General features: G+C 34.6%; 1 non-coding gene across 1 annotated transcript; it reads left to right on the top strand.

Moving 5' to 3' along the window:
* Window positions 1-11,577: 11,577 nt before the first annotated feature.
* LOC112933292 (U6 spliceosomal RNA) lies at window positions 11,578-11,679 on the top strand. Its single transcript, XR_003237634.1, has one exon. It is a non-coding gene; the product is annotated as a U6 spliceosomal RNA (small nuclear RNA).
* Window positions 11,680-17,416: the final 5,737 nt, after the last annotated feature.

Raw genomic sequence — 17,416 nt, 5'->3', positions numbered from 1 at the left:
AAACCTACAAAAATAGTGACATAAAATAACAATAACCTATATAGCTTATAATTCTATATGTTGGTGTATGGCTGTAGCTGGACACTGTATCTCAGCCAGTTTCTGTCATGCTTCAAAATTAGGTAGCTTTGTTTCCATGGATTGGCTAACTGTTGGTGTTGCTCTTATATCCCTTGAACAGACTAGTCGGGCAATTCTTTCGTAGAAAGGAAGAGGTTCATAAGACCAAGTAGAAGTAAGCAAGGCCTTTTGAGGCCTAGGTTTGGACTGAGACAATGTCACCTTTGCTAAATCTTATTGGCCATGCAAATTATAAGGCTATTCTAGATTTAAGAAGAATAGAAATAAACTATATTTCTTGAGATAAACAGCAAAGTTATATTACATAGGGTAGATTGAGGGAGATCAATAATTAGGGCCAGTAAAGAAGTCAGTCTACAACAAAACCCGCTCAAAATCTCAGCAAGTATTTTTTGTGTAAATTGAATTTATTGTGAGACTTATATAGGTGTAACATATATAAAATTTTATTAAGCTATATAGTTACTGATATGTGCATTTTACTCTGAGTAAATAATATTTCAACATACTCACAAAGAGAAATGAGCTATGAAAAGCTATGATAATCTTGAGAATGAATTATGTTGGGAGATTTATTATACTATATACTAAGGAATAAAACATTCATATTAATTAAGACAGTATGTTGTCTGGTAAAGGATAAACAAACAACAAAAGAAACAACAGTATTTGTTAGCAGATGCATGTATGAACTTTTGATTTATGATACAGTTGGTAAGTAGAACAGTAAAAAATGGCAGTTTTCTCACCAAATTATATTGGATTATTTGGATATGAACATAGAAAAACAATGTAACATAACGAGGTAACCTCATATAAAAATCATTTGTGGTAAATTTTTTACCTAAATGTGAAAAATGAAACAATAAATCTTCAAGGACTTAACATAGAGGAATATACTAATGACCATGGAATAGGAAATGGTATTTTAAACTAGATTCAAATATCACTAACTACTAAGAAAAAAAATTTACACATCTGAACTAAATTGTAATTAAAAAATCCTGTTATCAATTGAGTAAAAAGTCAAGCTCTAAACAGGAGATATTTGCAATGTCTACGAATGTCAAAGGAATCATTCACTAAATTTTTCAAAGTCCGATCAATCAATAAGAACAGATATTAAAAAAAACAATAAAAATCTGGGCAAGAGAAGTGAAGAGGATATCCAAATGTTCAGTAAATCTATGAAAATTTGCTCAACATCATTGCCATCAGGGAAATTCAAGAATTCTAGATAGGATGTGGAAGTTCACTAAAGAACAATTTTCCTGCAACAACTAGAAAAAAAAATTAAATTTCATAATTTAAAGGCATTGTAGAGGAATGGAAGCAATGAGCCTTAGAAATTAAATTCCAGAGGTGGGAGAACATCTCTGAGACAAGCTAGAACTCTCCAACTCTCAAAAAAAAAATTTTACCAGAAAATGTTCTGTTTCTGGATGCAAGTTGAGGATCCAGCTTGCTCTGGCAGAGAACCTCTGCTAAGTGTTATAGAAATATGCAAATTATTTAACAATTAATGGTGCTAGCATAACAAATTAGAAATTTGAGAGAACACAAATCATGGTCAGTTTTCCCTATGGGACATTTGATGAGTGCTATGGCTGCTTGGAAAGCTAGAGATTCAAGTTAAAAGATTCTGAAAGGCAGAGAGTATTAATATCTTCTGGTCTTATACTTCTTAAGAAACAAAGACCTACAGAATTAAAATACCAAGAACCTGAGCTGGAAACTGAATGACAGATGACAGAACACTGTCTCCTGCAGTTTTCCTTCTCCTCACACCCCACTCTCAGTCCACTCCTAAAGCTGAAGTAACTGAGACCCACAAGACACAAGGATTGAGTCAAAATCCTGGTTGGGTTCATCTAAAGATTGGGGGAACTCAAAAGATTAAACCTTTCAAATTATACTGTACTCTTAATTCAGGTTAATTTAAAATTGAATTAATGTTATTAACTTCTTTCTCTTTTTTTCTCCCTAAAGAGAATTTTCTATGTAGAGTATCATGTCATCGGCGAAGAGGGAGAGTTTGACTTCTTTGCCAATTTGATACTCTACATAGAAAACCCAAAAGCCTCCACCCCAAGATTGTTAGAACTCATACAGCAATTTGGAAGTGTGGCAGGATACAAAATCAATGCCCAGAAATCAATGGCATTTCTATACACTAACAATGAGACTGAAGAAAGAGAAATTAAGGAGTCAATCCCATTTACAATTGCACCCAAAAGCATAAGATACCTAGGAATAACCAAAGAGGTAAAAGATCTATACCCTAAAAACTATAGAACACTTCTGAAAGAAATTGAGGAAGACACAAAGAGATGGAAAAATATTCCATGCTCATGGATTGGCAGAATTAATATTGTAAAAATGTCAATGTTACCCAGGGCAATTTACACGTTTAATGCAATCCCTATCAAAATACCATGGACTTTCTTCAGAGAGTTAGAACAAATTATTTTAAGATTTGTGTGGAATCAGAAAAGACCCCGAATAGCCAGGGGAATTTTAAAAAAGAAAACCATATCTGGGGGCATCACAATGCCAGATTTCAGGTTGTACTACAAAGCTGTGGTCATCAAGACAGTGTGGTACTGGCACAAAAACAGACACATAGATCAATGGAACAGAATAGAGAACCCAGAAGTGGATCCTGAAATGTATGGTCATCTAATATTCGATAAAGGAGGAAAGACTACCCATTGGAAGAAAGACAGTCTCTTCAATAAATGGTGCTGGGAAAATTGGACATCCACATGCAGAAGAATGAAACTAGTCCACTCTCTTGCACCATCCACAGAGATAAACTCAAAATGGATGAGAGATCTAAATGTGAGACAAGAGTCCATCAAAATCATAGAAGAGAACACAGGCAACACCCTTTTTGAACTCGGCCACAGTAACTTCTTGCAAGATACATCCACAAAGGCAAAAGAAACAAAAGCAAAAATGAACTATTGGGACTTCATCAAGATAAGAAGCTTTTGCACAGCAAAGGATACAGTCAACAAAACTAAACGACAACCTAAATAATGGGAGAAGATATTTGCAAATGACATATCACATAAAGGGCTAGTTTCCAAAATCTATAAAGAACTTATTAAACTCAACACCAAAGAAACAAACAATCCAATCATGAAATGGGCAAAAGACATGAAGAGAAATCTCACAGAGGAAGACATGGACATGGCCAACATGCACATGAGAAAATGCTCTGCATCACTTGCCATCAGGGAAATACAAATCAAAACCACAATGAGATCCCACCTCACACCAGTGAGAATGGGGAAAATTAACAAGGCAGGAAACAACAAATGTTGGAGAGGATGCGGAGAAAAGGGAACCCTCTTACACTGTTGGTGGGAATGTGAACTGGTGCAGCCACTCTGGAAAACTGTGTGGAGGTTCCTCAAAGAGTTAAAAATAGACCTGCCCTATGACCCAGCAATTGCACTGTTGGGGATTTACCCCAGAGATTCAGATGCAATGAAATGTCGGGACACCTGCACCCCGATGTTTCTTGCAGCAATGGCCACAATATCCAAACTGTGGAAGGAACCTCGGTGTCCATCGAAAGATGAATGGATAAAGAAGATGTGGTTTATGTATACAATGGAATATTACTCAGCAATTAGAAACGACAAACACCCACCATTTGCTTCAACGTGGATGGAACTGGAGGGTATTATGCTGAGTGAAATAAGTCAATCGGAGAAGGACAAACAGTGTATGTCTCATTCATTTGGGGAATATAAATAATAGTGAAAGGGAATATAAAGGAAGGGAAAAGAAATGTTGGGAAATATCAGGAAGGGAGACAGAACATAAAGACTCCTAACTCTGGGAAACGAACTAGGGGTGGTGGAAGGGGAGGAGGGCGGGTGTTGGAGGGGAATGGGTGACGGGCACTGAGGTGGACACTTGACGGGATGAGCACTGGGTGTTTTTCTGTATGTTGGTAAATTGAACACCAATAAAAATTAATTAAAAAAAAGAGAATTTTCATTTATCAAATACAAATGTCTATATCCTTAGTAGGCTATTTTGCTACCATGTCTGGCATAAAATGAAAAATTACTAGATATGTAAAGAAGGAAATAAAACATATTTATGATCAATGAAAGAGCTGACAATATACCTAGCCCACTTAAAAATTATGATTATTAAGTTAAAGGAAATAGAAGAAAAGATGGATAACATGGTGAATTTCAATAACGATTTGAAGCCTATATTAAAGAACCAAAGGGGCATTCTGAAAATGAACAATACAATATCTAAGTTGGGAAATATGTTCAAAAATAGAATGGTTACAGTAAAAGGTGTTTTAAGAAACACTAAATTTAGTTTTAAGAAAACTAAAAACAGTTCAATAAGAAAATGTCCAAAAGGAAACAGAGAGGAAAACAAATATAAAGTTAGATCAGAATTTACACATTTATACAAGTCTAAATTTACACATTTAGACAAGTCTAAAATTCCAATAAGGATCTTAGGTATTATTGAATCCTTTTCTTATCTATGTTATAGACTGTGTACTTTTAAAATTTACCTTATTTTTTTTTAGATATATTTATTCATTTTAGAGAAACAGAGAGACAGCACGAGCAGGGAAGGGGCAGAGGGAGAGAGAGAGAGAGGGAATCCTCCAACAGTCTCCCTACTGAGTGTGGGTGTCTCTACTGGGCTTGATTCCAGGGCTCTGAGATTATGACCTGATCAGAATCAAAAGTTGGCTACTTAACCTACTGAGCCATTTACCGTGTTATTTTTTTTAACACTAAAGACTCTTAGTACTATTATAAACATTTATTTAGATTTATTCACATGTTTAGTGTTTCCTTTGTTTAATAAGACTTCTTTCACCTCAGGTACACATTTTTAGACATGTCATCAATTAATGTCTTTAAATACAAAATATATTTGGTCTTTTAAAATGTCATCATTTTACCCCATATAAGGTTAAATATACTTGCAGATTTGCAATTTTTTCTTTCCATATTTTTTATATTATCAGACTGATTTGGGCCTTCTTTTAATGTTTTTGGGAGGTCAGTTCTCAGTTTATTTATTATTTCATGATAATCTATTTTTCTCTCTGGCTGCTTATAGTTTCTCTTACTCTGGTCTTCTAACTTAAATTATGATATACTGGTGTAGGTATTTTTATTATTTTTAGTTGTTTTTTTTTAATATTGAGTTTAGAGGATTCTTTGGTTATCTTGAATCTGATGATTTGCTTCTTTCATAAATTTGGGAAAATCTTCAGTTATTTTTTCCCAAATATTAACTCTTTTTCTCATTGAGGTTTTCTCCTTAGAATTGCATTTGTCTTCAAGTTAGACTCTTTACTCATCATTGTCATTTACCATCTTTTTTGTATGTTGTTTTCATCTTTTTAATGTCTGCAGTCTGCTGCATTATCAGACATAACAATTCTTGGTTATTTCTCTCTTTCACTCTAATATACTCTTTAGATTGTCCATTTTCCAATTACATATATATTATTTATGTACATAAATTGAAATGAAAATAAAAAATAAAAGTATACATTTATCTGTATCTATATCCATGTACATATAATTGTTATAATTCTTGTCTTTTACAAATACATCTGTTAATTTGATTTTTATTCTTCCTCATACATATAATGGAATCTTAAAAAGTCATACTAATATGTTTTTATTAAATATATTCAACAGATAAATTCAAGATCTACTGTCTTAATATATGTGATCTCACTGTTTTTTGTTTTGTTTTGTTTTGTTTTTTAATCTCTCACCAGAAGTTCTATTCATAGTGGCTTGGTTTCTTGTGCATAAGATATTTTTATTTATTATTATTGTTATTTCTATTGTGAAGTCATGATTTTTTGAAACCTTATCTGTAAAACATCTGTGATTCCTGAAGGTTAAGTTCTAAGTTATGTTTCTCCAGAGAGTATTTTTTATTTCAGTTTTTCTTCACGTAGGGGCATTTAACCAACATAGGATGACCTTAAACTAAACTTTGTCTTTGAGAGGGTTTTTGCTACACAAATATTTAAATTTGTCACTGTTTTTAGCAACTCGCAAAATAACTGTGCATGTGTATGAATCTATGTATGTATATTTAATTATAGTTATTTTATTATATATTAATTACCTTCCATTCAAAATCAAGGATGAAATACAGCTATCTGGTCCATCTCCCACTGTATCATTTTATCTTCAGTTCACTATGGGTTTTGGCTTTCATAAATGCAGACTTAATAACAAGGTCTTGTATGAAATCCACATGCATTGCATGGGTCTCTGACTTTATCTCCATTCTAACACAAAAAGACTGACTTAAATACTTAGCTCTAGACCATCAGAGATAATCAAATACTACAGAAAATGTACCATAGTCAATACTCAATACTGTTCTAAATGTACTTTCTTTCTCAATATTTAGCCTCTGTAAATTGTCTTATTTCATACTACATCTTATATATATATTTTTTGCATACATCTTATATTTTATCCAGAACTTTTTTAAGTACTATATTTCTCAAGGATTGCTCTGGTCACCAAGACCACCATATTGTTAGAACTGAAAATCTAGTTTTGTGACTTTAAAAGTCATAGCTGTCAAAAACGGAATCTAACATATAATTTAAAAATACAGAAAAAAATCCCACCCCACAACAACTTCTATTTCTGAGTTCCACACTCTCCCTTCACACAAACATAAACTATAGTTTAAATGAGTACTTAATTATACACTGGTAACGTTGCTAAAGAACTTGGCAGACATTCTACTTTTAGAAGCACTCCACACAGATTTATATATCACATTTTACATAATGAAGACTTCTTTCCCACCTCTTACTAAAGCAAAGTAATAATAATGATAATAATAAGCTTCTTAAAAGAAGGATGGGGATATATCAGGAAGGTTTAGTGAGCTGAGACAAGGAACAAGTTAAGGGTGTTGCAAGTTAAAGGGTGGGTGGTGGATACACTTCAGATACAAGGTAAAACACTTAAGATTTTGTAGCCCAAATTAGATCATATTAGTGTTTAAAGCTTCTCAGATTCCCTGGATTGTTGAAGGAGGCACAAAAACTAAACATATGCCTGAACTGCCTCTCCCCTGTGTTGCACCCAGGTTGGGTTTCACATTTGGCTGTGCTCTCTTTCTCAATCTCCAAAATAAGGTATAATTTAGACTACTGTTTGAGCACATGGGCAATGTTTCTTATTTTTTCTTCTGGTTGAAATTAAATAATCAGAAAGACAGAGCTTCATGCTTCTAAACCTGGTTGCTCTTTGGTTTCTGTTTCTGAGAATACTGACTTGCTCAAGAAAGCCTTGGGCCCTTTCATCAGCATGTACTAATCTGATTCATTCTGTCTGCAAGCTTAGGCATGTGGCAAGATGTCCCCTTTACAAAAACTATCTCCTATGCAAAACATATGCAACATGGAGAATATTTCCTTTGCATTGATTATGGCAGAAGTGATTCTATGCTTCTATGTTCCGAGTCTAGAAGACTGATAGCTTCTGTCTGGTTCTCTTGGATATCTGAGCTAACTGGAAAATGTTCCATTATTCTGCTAGAGAGATAGAACCAAAAACCCTATGAATTCATTTATAGGAAGTGGTTCTATGTAAGATTGGCCTTGAATACAACAGCCATATACATGAAGCCATCTTGGACACTTCAAACTCACCTGCCAGTTAAAACAGCAATGAATGATTCGAATGGACACCACATGGAACAGAAAAATTACTCATCTAAACCCTTCCCATATTCCTAACCCACAAAATTATGTAACTAAATGAAATTGTTATTTGCAAGTAATTTAATAGCAACAAATGAATGAAGTGCTTGTTAAGCTGAACTTACACCCTTTGTCAATAGTTAGAAAATATAATTATTTTGGATATGGAACTTCTTTTCACATTTACATTGTTGAGGAGTGAACTAAAAATTGGACATTTAGAAATTTGTGTTTTTTTTTTCACAAAGACATGATGATCATTTTTACTTCAGTAAAGTGGTCAGATTTGAGGTGTACTATATTCAGGCCTCATCTCCTTAGGTTTCTGCTGTTAAGTTGAGATGTTTAAGGGAACTGGAAAACAAGTAAATAAAGAACATTGGAGAACTGTTTCAAAAATAATCTTTGGTGTGGCTTCTCATACATAAAACTGATTAGAAGTAAAAAATAAGAAAGCTAATCAGATTTTGAAAAAATTAAGTTGCAAAGAACATTAGCCTCATCTGAAAGTTCTGTTATTGTTTTGGCAAGTCTTAAAATAACTCTCAATAGGAAGTGGGCTGCAGAAGTTGCACAGGTCCCAAAAAGGACATATACCCCTATAGCTATGTCTGATATGCCTGGAGAATAATAAATGTGGAGAGCCACCCAGATACTTGCTTCTTTTCCTCCAAAAGTTTATAGCTTTTGATCTTTTAGGAGAAGATTCCTTAAATGTTGATTAATTCAAGCTGAATATGTTGAGTCCACTATATATTTACTGAATTGTTTGCTTAGTTGTTCTGCCAATAACTGAAGGAGGGGAATGAACATTAACAAGTTTAATTGTAGATTTTTCTATTTCTTCCTTTGATTCTGATAGCTTTTGCTGCATGCCTATTGAAGCTCTCTTATTAGGTATATTCACATTTAGTATTAGTATATTTTCCTAGGTAACTTCCTTTTATCATGATGGAACGTTCCACCTTATTTTGGGTAATAAGCCTTGTCTTAAAATATACTTTGTTTAGTATTTTTTCTTCTCGTTAAAGTGTACATGCCATATTTTTTTCTATTCTTTGTTTTCAACTTATCATGTAGACAGCATATAGTCCAGTTTTGACTTTTTTTTAATTTTAATTTTAAATTTTTGAGCCTATCTGAAGCTTTCTTCCTTTAATTGGAAAGTTTGGTCCATTTATACTTAATTAGATTACATAAACACTTAAATTTGTGTATCCCATCTTAGTATTGATATCTTTCAGCTCCACATGTTGTTTCTCTTTTCCTCCTAGGAAAAGAACTAGATTTATTTGTTTATTTAAAAAAATGTGATAAGATTTAACTTTTTACTTCATCATGTCACAAACATTCTCTCATTTAACACATTTCCTCTAGTTTTATGTCAAAAACATCAATTTAGCCATCCTGACATATATGTCAATGGTATATGGCTGAGGCAAGACACTGCCACCATTAGTCATCCTCCTTCGCAATTGTTCTGCACATGTGTCAACATCCTTTGCCTACATTCATAAAGCAGGTGCTAATGCCATATATTGTCAAAGTCAGTGGGTCGATTCATCCAATATCAGGAAATATATCATCAAATGCCATGTGTAATCCAATGCAGCCATATGACTAGAGTCTAGTATTTCTGTTAAAGAAAAAAAAATGCAGTTAATCTAATATAGTTTATTTCTGAGGCTTTATTCTTTTCTTATTCAATACATCCCCCAAGGGCCATTTCATCTTTTTCCCATAAATTCAGTTTTTCTATAAATTAACTCTTGTGTGTACTACTCTTCTGGATAATTCCCTCTCATTTTTATCCTGCTTATCATTTCCACAGCCCCTACCATCATGCGGACCATTTCTTACCTATATTACCTTAGCCACATCTTCACATGCATCTCCTCTCCATTTACCAGCTTCTACCCCACCAGCAATAGCATAACCTGGAACTAGATAGAAGCACAAATTCTCAGGCACCACCCCAGAGTTACTGGTCACCTTGGGGTGTGATCTGGCAATCACTGATTATTTGAAAGCACACTCAGGTATTAGTACCACTGCTATACAGTAAAGATGATTTCACATTCTCTCCTACCAACATGTTATCTTTAACACCAATTGCCTTTTCCCACTAATGCTGCTGATTGAACAAGAATTATACTACTCCACAGAAAATCTGGAATATTCTTTTAATCTTTATCTAAATTATTACTTATAGTTTTGAAGTAAATTCAATTTTATCTTTGTTTCTTTTGCAGACACTAGCCAAAATGAATGAATCAGCACCTGAGTATACCTTGCCACCAAAATTGACAAGAGATTATCTATTCTGACAGTCTGTACACTATGATCCATAGGCCAAATCTAGTCTATTCCTTGTTTCTGTAAATAAAATCTTACACAACACAGTCAAGCTTATTCTTTTTTTTAATGGCTGCTTTTGATTTACCCTAGCAAGGTTGAGCAGTTGTAACAGAGACCATATAGTCTGCAAAACCTAAAATATCTGCCCTTTTACAGAAAATGTTTTTTTATCTCTAATTGACATTGTTGCCAAGTATTAATTCATCACATATTTATTAAACATATACTATTTTTTAAAGATTTATTTATTTATGATAGACATGGAGAGAGAGAAAGGCAGAGACACAGGAGGAGGGAGAAGCAGGCTCCATGCCACAAGCCCGATGTGGGACTCGATCCCGGGACTCCAGGATTGCGCCCTGGGCCAAAGGCAGGCGCCAAACCGCTGAGCCAACCAGGGATCCCTAAACATATACTATTAATCAGGCACTGGTTCAGGCACTGAAGTGAACAAGGACACAGTCCTCTGCAATCATGGAACATATCATAATGAGGGAGGGTGGCTGAAAATAAAAGTGTACCAGTAAGTAATTAATAAGATAATTTCAGAAGGTCATTGTGCTGCGAAGAAAACAAAGTGGATGCAGCAATGGAAAATGACTGTCCAGGAGATAGCACCATTGAGTTAGATGTCAGGAGGCCTCTCTAAGGAGATGGCATTGAGCTAAAACCTCTATGAAAGATGAAATAATAAAAAGAAACAAAATGTGCATAGTTCATGTGAAGAAAATGACCTTGATTTGTCCTAAAAACATAAAAAAGGCCAGCATGGCTACAGCAAAGTAGGTAACTGGGAAGATATGGGACCCTGGATAAATATTTGCAAGACTCTTGATCGATGACAAATTGTATTTTTTTTTTCATTTCCACTGAGTCTCATAGAAGGAAGTGATATTGATTAAAGATTGCTTACTATTCTTTTGTGTGTTAATGATTTATGTTGGTTGCACTGCAAGCATAAATGATTTTTACATCAATGGTGAGAAAATTAGGAACTTCTGATTAAAATTTTTTTTAAAAAGAGCAAGATTAATGTCCTCTTTAGATGCAAGGTTGAAATATTGCTCCTTACTCTACCTTGATCAGGCTGTTTAAGGTGGCATCATTAAGTCAGACCTTAAAGTTTTCCACTTCCCTAAACCTAGTGATGTGAAAAAGTACAAAACAAAACTCAAAGACTATAAATAATCAAGCAAGGGAAAGATACAATAACTTGAACATGAACAAGAAATAAGTTCAAGAATATATACAAATCTCCTTTTATGTTTTTTATGGGAAAAAATGTTGACTGTAGGTGCACAGTGGGGGATGGTGGTTTGTTGGGAAGAGGAAAATGTGTTAATGAAACACTAAAAATTCAAACTAGGCATCGACAACTTAGATGTTTGCTTTAGCAGCATATATACTAAAATTATAAAGATACAGAGAAGATTAACAGGCTCTGGTGCAAGGACAATATTCAAACACATGAAGTATTCATAGTTTTAAAAATGGGCAAAGAAGATGTATAGAGATCTCCCCCCAAAATGATGTACAAATGTCTGACAAGCATGTGAAAAGATACTCAATCATTAGGTAATTGCAAATCAAAACTATAATAAGCAGTCACCTCATGGCTCTTGGTTACTGTTGATGGGAATGAAAAAGGGTGCAACTTCTTTTCTGGCAAATAGCATGGAATTTTCTCAAAAAATTGAAATAGGACTACTAAATGATCCAGCAAGTCTACTAAATCTAAAAGAACTGAAAGCACAATCTAGGAGAACTATTTATACACCCATGTTCAGAGCAGCACTGTTGACAATAGAGTTGAAGTTGAAACAATCCAAGCATCATCAATGGATGATTGGATACATAAAATGTTGTTTATAAATACAGTATAATGTTATTTAGCCCTCAAAGAAAGGAAGGCAACTTTGATACACGTTTCAATGTGAGATGAACCTAGAGGACATAATGCTAAGTGAAATAAGTCAGCCACAAAAAGATACATGTTCATGATTCCACTTATATGAGGTATTTTGAGTAGTCCAATTCAGAGACAACAAATAGAATGGTGGTTGCCACGGGCTGGTGAGAGGGGAGAAGAGGAGTTATTGTTTAATATATATAAAGTATTGATTTTACAGAACAAAAGGGTTTATAAGGATGGATTGTAGTGATGGTTACACAACCATGTGAATAAATTTACAGAGTTGAGATGATAGAGCAGCCCCAGTGATTCAGCGATTTAGCACTGCCTTCAGCCCAGGGCCTGATCCTGGAGACCCGGGATCAAGTCCCACGTGGGGCTCCCTGCATGGAGCCTGCTTCTCTCTCTGCCTGTGTCTCTGCCTCTCTCTGGGTGTGTGTCTCTCATGAATAAATAAATAAAAATCTTCTAAAAAAAGAGTTGAGATGATAAATATCATCATCTCAATATTTATCTTATTGATATCCTTATAAAGGATATCAATAACTTGTAGGAAAAAAAGAAGACATGGTGTCAACAGATTAGAACAGAGCTTGGGATATTGTAGACCAGAGTAGGTATTGTTGATTTGCTAATATTACATGAAAATGTCATGCAGATAGAATTTCTCACTCAAAAAAAAAAAAAAAAAAAAAAAGAATTTCTCACTCTTCATTTAGGGGTGAAAGGATGAAGAACATAGAAAATCTTGCCCTATAAAACTGCTCAGATTGAAAAAACTAACTTAAAAATGATTTCCCTTTTAAGAAAGGGCCAGTGTGAAGTAATTTTACATAGATTCTTTCGTTTTCTCCTTTTCAATGTGTTGAAAAACAGAATATAGAAATTAGCAAAAGGTTGATCATGGCTATTTATGACTTGACTCCGCTCTATGTTTGAAATTAGGTTCATGTTCATATTTATTTGAAACATCATTATCAGTATCATTTTACTTTTATTTTTTTTATTTTAAAGATTTTATTTATTTATTTATTTATGTGAGACACACACACACACAAAGAGAGAGGTAGGTAGCCTGACGTGGGACTTGGGTCTCCAGGATCAAGCCCTAGGCTGAAGGAGGCGCTAAACCACTGAGCCGCCCAGGCTGCCCCTTTCAGTATCATTTTAAAGATGAACAAACTGGGACTCCTGGGTGGCTCGTGGTTGAGCATATGCCTTTGGCTTAGGTGGTGATCCCAGGGTTCTGGGATCGAGTCCCATATCAGACTCCCCGCAGGGAGCCTGCTTTTCCCTCTGTCTCTGTCTCTGCTTCTCTCTCTGTGTTTCTCATGAACAAATAAAGAACATCTTTAAAATAAATTATAAAGGTTAACAAACTGAAGGTGAAGAGACTGAAGAACTGTAAGTGGTAAGAATTTCCAGTGGAGTTGAATAATGACCTATTCCTGTCTGGATCTAAAACTTAAGTTCTTGGTAGTGAAACACTCTATTTCTTTTCTGTAACTTCTATTAGAACCCAATTTCTCTATGCATCCACATGGACTTTGGAAATGTAGAGAATAAAAGATGGCAATTCACAGGAAGCTGCTATTTATAAACTCACAAACCATCTCCTTTCCACATGACACACCCAGAGAATTAATTTCTTACTGTCTTCCTCAGCATTGGCTGTAGTCAAAGACTTCATAAATGGCTAAGCTACGGGAGACAAATCCCTGCTTTGGGTCACAAGAAGATGTGGATTCATTACCTAGCTCTGCTATATGCCAAGTACATTAGTGTGGGCAAGATTCAATCGCTGCAATTAAGTTTCCTCATCTGTAAAATTATTTTGTCTACCTCATAATGTTGTTGTAACAGTTAAGGGAAATAACATATGTGCAAGTACTTTAAACAATAAAATTGCATATAAGTGGAGGCTATAATTGTCATGTAAGTCCCTGTAAATCCAGGAGGAAGGATCTTAACCACCAGTTAGAGATTACAAAGAAAACCTTTTAAGAATCCTAAAAATAGGATCTTTCAATGTATTACCTATTGCAATAAAGCATTCAGAGATTAAAATATGAGAATATTCCTTTAATAATTTATTTTGAGAATAGTAGAGAAATAGAGCTTTTCTGTCACAGAATATTTAGTGTTCTGTCTTAATTTCTTATCAAGAAAGTACATTTTCTTTATTTTATGCATAAGAAATTATAATTTGGAATCATAGAATCCTACAGTGGAGTTTATAAATCTTTTATTTATGTGTAAAAATTAAATAATGAAAATCTTGATTCTGAGAGATTAAGTATTGTTTAATGATAGAAGATTAGGGGTCAATCTAAATTCTAATAATGTCTGTAGATGATTTTGATCAAATTCTTAAATGTTTATAACCTCCTTTTTCTATCTGTTAAAATGAAGAACAATTTGTTTGGGTTAGTTTGGGCTCTCTACAAACAGTACCTGAGACATGGATTTGGATATAATTCATTTGAAAGGTAATCACAGAAAGCAGAATGAGGAAAACAGGACAATGAAATAATAAGGAAGAAAAGGTAATGAAAGATGCATCTCTAAACTAGCTTCTCTGGTGGACAACTAAAGCTCAGTTGCTCTGGGGATTGTGCAAGGAACTCCACAGAATTCATCTCAAGATGATCTCTCCAAAGGGAAGAAATCTGAGGTAATTATCCACTGACTCCTGTCCCTCATTGGTTAAGGACTGCTCCCAACCTGCCTGGCTTTAAGGCTTTAGAGGAACTCTGAGAGGCAGGAAAGCAGAGAGTCGCGGAACCCTGCATTTGTGGGAGGTGGGTGCGGCCAAGTGCACTGCAAACAAGTAAGCACAAGAGAACGTTTTGTACCTTATTAGTTGCTGCGATGACTAAGTAAATAGATATGGGTCTACTTAGAATTGTGCTTCAAATATTGTAAAAACCATAAATGAGAGCTGATGTTTTTATTAGACTAAGAGATTTGTTTATAGACACTACTAATTGGTTGGGATTTTGCTCCGGCCCCCTAATGCTTACTCTTTATTTATTTATTTTTAATGTATGCATTCTCTCCTGTACTCTGTTACTAAGTATATCTTTCCATGATTTGCATAGGTATGTCTCTGTGTCAATATGATCAGTCTTCTTTTCTCCTTAGCAGTTTATACAATTTATTATCTCATCAATGAGGTCCTATTTAAATGGCAACTCATTGGAAAAAAAAAGATCAAGTGGTTTGTTCAATCTTCTGTAATTGTGAGGACCTAGAAAAATTTTATGGATAGGAAGATGTTTGATAAATATTATGCTTTTCAACATGGTTATAAAGTGAATGTCTTTCAATTGCCCTCACCACTGAGTTTTACCACTGTTTAAAACACATGGCCTTATTACTTCAATGAAAATTCAAATTCATAGCTCCTATTAGCATTGCAGACAATTTCTGGCCTACTTTCCCTGGATATTAATGGAAGTTTAGATCTTTTAATGAGCTTAGTACAGAAAGAATTTTGGCATTCACATAAACTACCGCCCTACTCTTAGCCTAGGGCTACAGAGAAAACAGTCACTATATTGGTCAGGTAACTTCAAAGATACTTAACTGTTAGAAAAGCCACTAGTTACTGCATAAACAACAAATGCACAGTCATTTTTGGTGCATTTCAATGCCAAATTTAACTTCCTGGACACAACTTTTACTTGGTCTCCTCTTACCTCCCTGATACATCCGTTTCTTCCTTATTTCATTGTTTTTCAAATTTCCAGGTAACATCAGGGCTCAGCATTTGGAAAGATTCTCTTCATCAATCCCCATGCACTTGTCAGCCAAATCTTCCTTCCTGAACTTCAGGAACATGTAACTGATTATGTGTACAATATCACAACTTTGATGCTGTGATAGATTAAACTATTTTTAAAAAGCCACTGATTCTACTCTGGCTTTATATATATCTTTTCTTTTATATATATATATATATATATATATATATATATATATATATATATATCTTTTCAATGTGATATTGATAGTCCTATCAAGAGGTTGAATCTTCTTTGTCCCATCGAATCTTGGTTGAATCTATAACTTATTTCATTGATCTCTTTCATGTAGTGAAAGGGATATTGTGTAAGTTGCAAGCCAAAACTCAAAGTAACTTGCAATTTTCATACTTTCTTATCTTGCCCTGAAATTTCCACATAAAAGAGTCTAGGATGGGGGCTCAGTTAGTTAATGTCTACCTGTGGCTCAGGTCATGATCCCGGTATCCTGGGATCTAGCCCTGCGTCAGTGGGGGAGGGGAGGGACTGCTCAGCAGGGAGTCTGCTTCTCGCTCTCCCCCTCCCCATCCCCCTTGCTCATACTATCTCCCTCCCTCTCTCTCTCTCTCACTCAAAGTAAAAACAAACAAACAAACAAACAAAAATAAAAACAAAAACAAAAACAAAAACAAAAACCTAGGATAGTGTGTCAGAAGACAAGATCGTGTGGAGGAGAATGATCTATCCCATCTGAGACTGAGACACCATAGGTCAACTATCCTGCAATTAATCCACTAGCTTATTGTGGTTACAAGTAACCCCCTATGAGGTCTGCGGAACCAGTCAACTGAGCTCAGACCCAGTTGCTAATACAAAGATTCATCAACCAAATAAACCACAAAATTTTGTAGCAGTTTGTTACATAGGTATAGCATCTGATACAGATGTTAAAGAGATATTGCCAATTTAAGATACACAAGGTTGAACCTTTGGTTATATTCCCTAAACCTAATACTCCTCAGTTTCCCTTTTAGAAAACACTGGTCATTTCTATCTTCCAATACCTCAAGTCAGATATTTTACAATCATCCTTGCCACCTTTATTTCCGTTATGTCCAAGCCATCAGCAAATTTTGTCATCTTTTCCTTACTACCCTAAATTGGAGCACTTTTCTCTGTTCTCCATTGCTTATATGCTGCTTCAAGGCAGATGATTGCAGTTAAAACCTGAATTATTTCATTGCTTCTGCCTTGATCCTCTGAAAGCTATTCTCTTCATAGTACTAAGAATAATCTTTTAAATCATAAATTATATCAGGTCCTTTCTCTTACCAAAATTCCTTCACTGAAAACAAGTTTCTGTTCCTTACAAAGTTAAATACACAATTATATGTAACTAGGCAATTCTGCTCCTAGGTATATATCCAAAATAGTTGAAAACGGGTGTCAAACAAAATTGCAAATGAATGTGCATGGAAAAGTTATTCACAATAGCCAAAAGGTAGAAACAACTCAAATGTCCATCAGTACATGAATGGATAAATTAATCTTCATGTATTCATATAT

This window comes from Vulpes vulpes, chromosome 11, assembly GCF_048418805.1.
Source record: "Vulpes vulpes isolate BD-2025 chromosome 11, VulVul3, whole genome shotgun sequence".
Classification (NCBI taxonomy): Eukaryota; Metazoa; Chordata; class Mammalia; order Carnivora; family Canidae; genus Vulpes; species Vulpes vulpes.
This window is presented reverse-complemented; position numbering and strand designations above follow the sequence as displayed.